The sequence below is a fragment of the Fistularia commersonii genome, chromosome 5, assembly GCF_037954325.1.
Source record: "Fistularia commersonii isolate RoL2024-O1a breed Wild chromosome 5, RoL_Fcom_v1.0, whole genome shotgun sequence".
In the NCBI taxonomy this organism is placed as follows: Eukaryota; Metazoa; Chordata; class Actinopteri; order Syngnathiformes; family Fistulariidae; genus Fistularia; species Fistularia commersonii.
This window is the reverse complement of record NC_141288.1, coordinates 16,564,020-16,573,204: the sequence shown is the minus strand read 5'-3', so window position 1 is coordinate 16,573,204 and position 9,185 is coordinate 16,564,020.

The window sequence follows — 9,185 nt, the reverse complement described above, 5'->3', positions numbered from 1 at the left end:
AGGAGGCTAATTTATTTAAGGCATGAGTATCGGTAAGTCATTTGGCTGATGTTGTCCTGAGGAATCTGCATCTTCTCAAATAGGAGCTCCATTTTTGAACTGATTAGACTCGATAAAGTCAACCCTCTTCTCTTTACCGCCTCTTTCTGAGTAACACTTGAGACTGTACGTCTCCCCGTTCTCTTCTCCCCCCTCCGAGTTTCAAGTTTCGGGTGATTGATGTTAAACCACGTGACGCAGCTCTTTATCACTCACGTCAAAATAATGATGAGCTCTGTTTTTCCGAAGGATGCTTTTAAAACCCCCTTTATTAAATTCCTTTTAAGTCTGCACTACAAACAGTATATTACGCCGGTCTGGACGCAAGTCGGTTTAAAGTGCAACCAGACCAGTTTGCAGAGGCAGCGGCGAGGCCAGGATGGCAGCTTTGAATGTCACTCACAAAACCTCCACCAGCTTCTGGATGGTTTTTTTTTCATTCGTGTTTTATCCGCGTCACAAAGTCACAGGTTCCTAACCACACCGCCACGCCCTGAATTTACTGTAAACCCTGTACGCTTCCAGCCGAAAGGAACAACTAGACACTATTGATGGGACTCAAGATCAGGAAAATGAACTTTTTTTTCATTTGTTATTTTTATAGATTATAGAGATGAGAACAACTTTATACTTTACTTAATAAAGTTTATAAAGTTACTTTATACTTTACGCTCTAGAGTTTTTAAACTTTTTTTAACTTGTATTTTTAGCTAGCTTGTCATTGTCTTGTCTTGCTACTGCTGCTGAACAATTTCCCATGCATCGGATTATTAAAGTACATCTCCTCTCATCATCTCGTCTCAGAGAAGCAAGATGGATTCGTTATCTACATGGCTGGTTCTGCACTCAAAGTCTCTGTGGAATGGGGGGGGGGGTGTTCTTGTTCTTGCAGGCAGAAAATATCAAGGATGTAGAATAAGATTGAAAGGAGCCAAGATTAACACTGATATAATCAATGCAATGCCCGCTAGGTTCGGAAACGTAAGGAAAAAAAAAAACACTCGGAAACCTCAACTTAACTCGAAAATTAAAATTAAAAGCAGCTTTGGGAACCATGTTCACCAGTGGAAAGGAACACGGCTGCAGAACGCTTCTCTCTTGACAGAAATCATTCATTGATCCATTATCCTGCAAAGGGGGGGGTCGGAGGCTATCCTAGCCGCGATTGGCCGAGAAGCGGGGTTCACCCCGGGGACCCGTCGCCAGTCCATCACAGGGCCACATATAAAGACAAACAACCATTCACTCTGTCGCTCACACACTTGGCAGTTTTGAGCATCCGCTGATTCTACTGCGAGGTTCTGGACTTGGAGAGCAAAGTGGTGAAAAACCCATGCAGACACGAGGAGGGAGCGTGCAAACTTCACGCAGAAAATCCCTCATTCGAAATCCAATCAGGGACCTTCTTGCTGCGAGGTGGAAGTGGTAACCGCCGCGCCACCGAAGAAAATGTCTTGGCTCCCCCGACGTATCCAGTGTTTTTAAGGAAAATGGGACCCCAACATGTTCGGATGATTTAAAAAAAAAAAAAAAAAAAAAAAAAACCAACCAACTGCATTAATTCTTGCACTTTTTCTGGTTCACTATTTTTCTTCCTGTTGGTTGTGGTTGTTGCACGTTGAGGTGTTTTCCTGAACGTTACATCTCGGTCACACCGTGCAAAATGTCATCTTAAAGGAATCCCTTTTGGCTTTTGGTTTTCATATACTTCTATAAAGTGTATGAAAATGGGAGGTCTTTTTTTTTTTTTTTTTTTCTTAATAAATATGCATTTGCATTTGAATAAATCGTTACAAATTTTTTTTTTTTTTTTTTTTTTTTTTTGTTAGATTAGATTGTGATATTTTCACTTCATTAGATGTTCACACAATGGTAAGCCTCAACTTGTTTGCGGCAGAAACGGTGCATTACTGCAAACCCCATTTGGACAATATTTAAGTGAGCGGGCGGCGGCGTTGAAAACCTGATCGAGACTTTTGGCGTTAGCTTGCAACTTAAAAAAAAAAACATGGACAGGATGAGAAAGGGATGAGAAAGATGAAAACGCACTGCGTCAGATGCTCCGGGTCTCGTCCGGGGCCGTCTCCCCGGGGGTGCACGCCGAAGACAGCGGCGACTCCGCTAGGAAGCGCAAAAAGCCTGGCAGTGTTTAAACTCTGTAGCTTTGCATCACTTCTCATGAGAGATGAGAGGACGCAGAGGCCGAGGGGGGTCAAAGGGCAAAATTGCTCTGAGCCGCGATCAAATTACAAACTGTCTGAACCCACTGACACGTCGGTGCTTGATGAAAGGCTTCGCTTACGCTTTAAAAACTCCGAGCGAAGCTTATTTATTTGTCAATGTCAGGCTGTTAAAATTAGAACAAAGAGAAGAAGAAGGAGGTGGAGGAGGAAGAGGACATGAGTGGGGCTCATATTTGCTTGTGAGTCATGCAAAGAATTGTGAACGCGGCGGTCAGTCTTTGCACAAGAGGTGACATCGTGTGAGAATAATAATTCTGTGAATCTGAACAGAAAATGGTGATTCACCGCATGGTAGTGCTTTTATTAACTCCTAAATTGGCACCGGTTCATTGACAGGAAATGCATTTTTTAGATTTTTTTTTTTTGGGGGGGGTGGACGTTTTAAAAAAAACACTCAGCCCACTTCAGATATGAAACGAAGCAACGCCGTACACAAACGCTGGCTGTTTTCACTTTCATGTGCGCTGGCGGCCCCACACCGCAGACGTAAACCTTTCATGCCTGCTGATACTCCCATTGTTTGAAAACGCCGTTTGTCATGTACCCGGTGACCCCTGACCCCCGCCGCTCCTTTGAAAGCAGCGTGCCCGCTGACAGACGGACGGCTGTTTTTCCGCGTTTCTCTATCGGGGGGCTCTCGGTCGGGCTGCCCGGCCGGCTCGCACTTAGCTGACGCCGGGCGATTCTTACATTCCTGTCGGAGGAATGCGGCGCCGAACCCCTGTTTTTGGTCGGGTTCGTGATGTCACATCCTGGCGGCAAAACAAAAAAAAAAAAAAAAAAAAAAAAAAACAACACCGGCAGAAAGACGACAGGAGGGGTCTTTTGAAGTGTAAGGAATGCAGGAAGTTGCCAAGCAAAGATAATTGCGATGATGCATTGCGTTCGAACACACGGCGGATTATCGTGTCAGCGTGCACGAGCTGCAGGGATTTCTGCGGTTGAAAGCCACTCGTCTCGACTTTGGTGAAAGAACAAGAACTCAGACCATGTTGTTGTTCAAAGCGTAACCAGGCACGGCAGGTGTGTCAGGCCTTTTTTTTTTTTTTTTTTTCTTGTGGCGAAGCATGCAGATGTACAATATACCTTTCTAGACGTGTTTAAAAAAAAAAAAAAAAAGTTCAGAAGAAGTGAATCATCCTCTGGTGCGGCCAGCAAAGCAAAGATTCAGAAATCATGGCGGAATCTGTTTTCCACCATTTTAACGTCTGGTTGTTTGTAAAAATACACCAAGAGTCTTTTGAGTAAGCGAAACCAAATGGTACGAGGAAATTCCAAAAAAATCGGTTTGAACGGATCTGCAGCCCGAAAGCAAAAGGGGGCGCTCTTCACTAAAGAAGGTGCTTTTTTCATTTGATTTGACTAACGCTGGTCTTACGACTCATGATTTTCACAGTACCACCAGTGTAAGTCGTGAGGAAATCTTGGGAGTTTTACTGCAGCCGCCGCCATCTTGGTCATGAAATGTAAGGCGGTAATCTGAGAGGTCTTAGATCGGTCTTTTGCTAGTCTTACGTCAATTTCTTATCGTAAGTCTTTCGGTCTTTGCGGAAAGTCTTTCGGAACAACCAATAGATGAGCACTGGCAAAACCGGAAACCCAGTAGACAAACAATCGCCCGCCAAGGCGGTACTGGTGGCAGAGACGGCATTTGTTGGCGATTTTGGATGAATGAGAACGGCGAAGGATGTTCCGATCAGTACGGAGCGTCCAGAAAGAGGAGCCGACGGTGGAGCTGTAGGCGGAACAGCCCAGCTTGGACGTTGTCTCCAGAAAAGCGATGGACCGAAATAGCAGAGTCTGCTTATACCAACTGAAAACATACTAAAAGAATCTACTTGTAGTTTTGTAAATAGTGATCCAGTAACATTCAACATCTTTGTAAAATCCACACTGGGCTGGGACTAAAAACTCTATGAAACTTGGCTTCTTGCTGTTAATTGCATATTTGTACAAAGTGAGGGCTGTAAATTTGATCTCAATGCAATCAGAGCAGAATTGGGTTGAGAGGAGAGCTTGACAGTGAATCATTCATGTAGTGATTCTCGAATAATGAGCACATAAGTATATAGTTAAATGCACAGAACGATACGTTTCTTAAATATCAGGCTATACACATTCAGAATTTCAAAAGAAAATTAGCGTCGCTTTCAACAAAACAGGTTTAAATTTATGAATTGTCATCCGAAAATGTTCGGCTGCCGCTTTTCTCTTCCACTTCTCTGCAACAGGTCCATCTCGATGGAGATTCTCCAAAACTGAACGTGAAAATGATGCACGTTTCAACTGACAGTTTGAATATGTGCGTCACGGCAACGGTCGCTGCTTCCGTTCTTAATCATTTTGCTACGTGTTCTTTGATAAAGTCTCTCCCTTTTGCTGTCAACACAAAAGCTCAGTTTCTAATGCGTTCATGTAATTTTAAGTAATGGTGAAGTTTTTTTTTCCCAGCCACTGAAAACAAGTGACGCATGAACATGCAATCATAATTTGAATAAGATTATATAATACGAGTTTGCACAGAAATTCGAAAAAACACAAATCGGTTAATGACTTGGTAAACATCACATTTACATGAATGTTCTTACCACTGCTATGTCGACGACACACAGCTGATCCTGTCCTTCCCTCTGTCAGACACACAGGTGGAAACCCGAATTACAGCTCGCCAGTCCGACATCCCAGATTGGATGGCAACTAACCACCTAGAAGTTCAACCTACACAAGACCGAGCTGCTCTTTCTCCCGGAGAAAGGTTGACCGCATAGAGACCTGGCTATCACCATCGACAACACCGTGGTGAGGCCAATCCAAACTGCGAGAAACCTGGATGTGGTCCTGGGCAACCAACTGTCATTTTCAGCGAACGTCAACTTAGTCGCACGTTCCTTCAGATTCCTGCTCTACAGCGCAGATACTCATCCAGGCTCTAGTCATCTCTCGTTTGGACTACGGCAACTTCCCTTCTTCTCGGTGCCCCGGCGGTGACCATCAGGCCTCTGGAGCTTATTCAGAAATCGGCAGCCTGGTGTTCAACCGTCTCAAATTCTCCCACACAACTCCCATTTTTAAGTCCCTACACTGGCTCCCGGCAGCCGGCCACATCGAGTTGGGTTAAGCCATATGTCCCTACCCGTCCCCTCCGATCTGCCACCTCCGGGCGACCGTCCACCCCATCGCAAAGAGCCCCCGGCTGCCGATCGAACCGGTCTCGGCTCTTCAGCGGTGGAACGAACTCCCGAAAAAGGTCAGAAAAGCGGGGTTGCTGCCCATCTTTTGCCGTGAGTCAAAAACATACCTCTTCTCCAAGCACTACCCTAATAACCACACTTAGCCCCCAACCCCTTGCCAAAAAAAAAAAAAAAAAGGATGAAATGAATGTATGTAAGTATATGGTTCTGAGATGGCTATTTGTTGGAGTGGTCACTTCTGACTTCCGACTACTGGTACTTCGGGTCTTCGGTGACTGAATTGCACTTCTTGTTAGTCGCTTTGGATAAAAGTGGATAAAAGTGTGATGTAATGTCATGAATGAAGACTACGAGGCCAAGCGAAGGACAGTTACTTGTACCGTGCCTGATATTGGATTAGAATTACTTCAATAATCTGGCGGGGCTCGGTTCCGAAAGGAAGGTCGGCGGCGGTGCGATTCCCAGCCCAAGTCTCCTTGGGCAAAACACCCGAAGTTAAACCCGATTGCTCCGTTTGCACAGCAGTGAGTGTGTGTGTGACTGCTATCTAGTGCAAAGCGGTTTCGAAGGTGTCAAAGTGCTTTATAAGTGGAGACCATTAACAGCATTGCGGTAACAATCGTAATGTGTTACATTAATGTATTTCAAAAGCAAAAGTGCTACTGGTGTCAACTGTTCTTCTCCATCGCTTTTAAATCAGAAAAACAGACTTACTCAACGGGTTAAAGTGCAGAGATTCAACTGTTATTCATTTCCACAGCAACCACAGGCGACTTTTGGTTTTCTCTCGCAGAGAGATCACGCGCTCATGCATGACCGAACATGCACGTACACGGCGAAAGCGACGACTGCGACCGCAACGCCAGACAGAGTGACAGCCAGTCACTCAGCGGGAAAATAAAACATTTAATTAGAGATTTTCTTCGGTCGGCAGCGAAGGAGGCGTCAGACTGCCAATTAGTATTTCACCCAATCGGCCCGGGATAGTAAACACCCGGGCCGGACGAGCCACGGTAATCCTCTCACTTCATCGCGCCCGTTCCCTCGGACCACGCAGACGCTCCGCCTTTGCCTCGTACGAAACGATTTGTTTTTTTTTTTTTTTGTGTTGCGAGAAGCGTTTGATTAAACGCAGCTGCGATATCGGGCTGAGTAATTCGAGCCGTCAAGAAACCGAGCCCCGCTCGCTCCGGGGGCGGACATCTTGGAGCAAGAGTTGTCGCAAAAAACAAAAACAAAAAAAAACACAAAGTGTTCCCGTGAAGTTATTTGTCATCATTCGAAGAAACCAGACACACAGAGATGTTTAAAAGAAATTTTGTTGTTGGAAAAAAAAAAAAAAAAAAAAAAAAAAAAAAGGGGGCACGACCATCTGCAACGTATCTGCCGTTCGAGAGACTTCATTTCGACTCGTCCACCAGGCGAGCCGGGTCTCACTGTCCGTGTTTTCCATCCAGCAGCCCTCAGGGACGGCAGCTGGCAGGTTGCCCTGTGTTTTTGTCTCAGACACGCTATGCCTGTCTGCCGCTCCGCCGTTCCTCCCGCCGCGGCTTCGTCCAATGGGCGGCGGAGTTTCGGGTCGACGCGGAGGCCAGACAGGGCGGTGTCCTCTCCGAGCTCACGCAGACGGGGTTGGGGAGAGGAGGCCTCACGTGAGAGCTGTTAATTTGTCCGGGAGGAGATGCAATGCAGAGAGTGAATGAAAAATGGGTGGAAGAGAGAATGAGAGAGAGAGGGAGCGTGCCCGGGAAATGATATTACAAATATTCAGGTGGCGGGAAAGAAAAAAAAAAAAGGAGCGGGAGAAGAAATGGTGCAGGAGGGGGAAGAGGCTCGGGCTTTTTCTGCAAGAGATATTTCCATTCATCAGCTGTTAGTCATTGCTTTGGCTCAGGAGTGGCGCTCATTACTCTACGTGACCAATTACTTTCTGCCCAACCTGGGAATTTATTTGATTATCCCGGTCGCCGTTTCCAACTGGAAGGAAAAATCTGGCGATTCGATCGCAATAATTCCGTTTCCAAGATAAAGCTCCCGCACCTTTTACCGGGGCAGGGAGGAAATGGCACAAGTAACAGCGAAGAAAAAGTACAGATATCGTGTCTTTTTTTTTTTTTTTTTTTTTAAACCGAAGAAATCCATTTATCCTATTAGCCAACCAGCGTGGGGTTTCAAAGTCTTGTTCTGGTTTTATGTAAATGACACGATTGATACATAAGCTTCCGAAGGCCACCTGGCCGTTTTGGCAAATGCCAGATGGGCAGGCCTGGTTAATTCCCAAATTGTGTGGGGAAAAAAAAAAAATAGACCGGCCAGTCGTGGCACCCGGCCCATTTGATCATAGGTTTCCCCAAAATATTCAGAGGTCTCTCTACCTTCTGCTCTTCAAGCGGCTCCTCTGTCTATTGGCTAGAAACATTGGGAGCCAATGGATGAAAATATCAGTTGATCGATGAAGGAGGAAGACCGGGAGCCATTTTTCAACTTTGGGGTGGGATTTTCCAATTTCAGACCAGTTTAAACCGGGGGTCCTCAAAATTTTTCCTGCGAGGGCCAAATAACTTTTCTCTCTGACGGAGGGCCGGGTCAGTTTGTAACAAAAAATGTGACGATTATTGAGTTATCTAAACGTAAACATTTATTCTCCATTCAGCCGCCGGCAACCATAAAAACCTATCTTTAACCTAAAAAAACAAAAACTGTGCAATATTTCATTTCACTGTGCACTATTCAGAACTGTGCGATATTTCATTTCATAACAGTACACGACAATTTTTTCCTTTATCATACTATCGTGCACTCCTTACCTCACTTGTTACTAAGACACTTATAGTTTTATCACTTGTTTACTAAGACACTTTATAGTTTCACTGAGACACTTTATAGTTTATAGTTTATTTTATTTCTAATTCTGCCTTTTCTTTTTATTATTTATTACTGTTATATTTTCTGTAACTCTGGCACAACAATTTCCTTCGGGATTAATAAAGTTGTTCTTATCTTATCTTCTTATTGTTTTCTAGAAAGTCACACATAACCAAAAATTAATCCTTTCTGGGATCTTGACGGGGAAAAAGAACTAATCAGAAAATAAAAAATAACATTATTAATGAATAATGTCTTTGTCTCATCTCTTGACAGATGACACAAACAGCCTTTTCTTTGAATTGAAGAGAAATAATAATCGTTTGTCCACTGCAGGTTAAATACCCTGCCTTCTGAATCTATTATTTTCTAACCTAATCTTTTTGCCATTATTCCCTGTTATTTGACAGGGGAGTGTCCGGGATATTTTTTTTTTGAGGGAGGAGTTTCAGATAAGGCACAGACCGCAAAAGGGTGGGATAGAGTGTTACGTTCTATGCATGTACAAGTTACGATTACGTGGCCAGGGCCAGAATAAAAAAAAAAAAAAATCATAATGCATCACTGGTATTGTTCTGGGACCGGGCAAAATGTGAAGGCGGGCCGCATCCGGCCCCCGGGCCGTAGTTTGGGGACCACCGATGTAAACGGATGAGGATGACTTCTATTTTACAGGCCTGACAGCAGATGAAGCTTCTGCACCACCGCAGGAGCTGCTGATCCAGCTGTCCAGTCTGTCCTCCGATTCGGTTTCAGACAAGGAATGGGCCGATCAGGACCTTAGTAAGCGTTATGGGCGCACTCTATCCGGGACCTTTGCTCGTCCAGAGTCAGGAACCGGGTGACC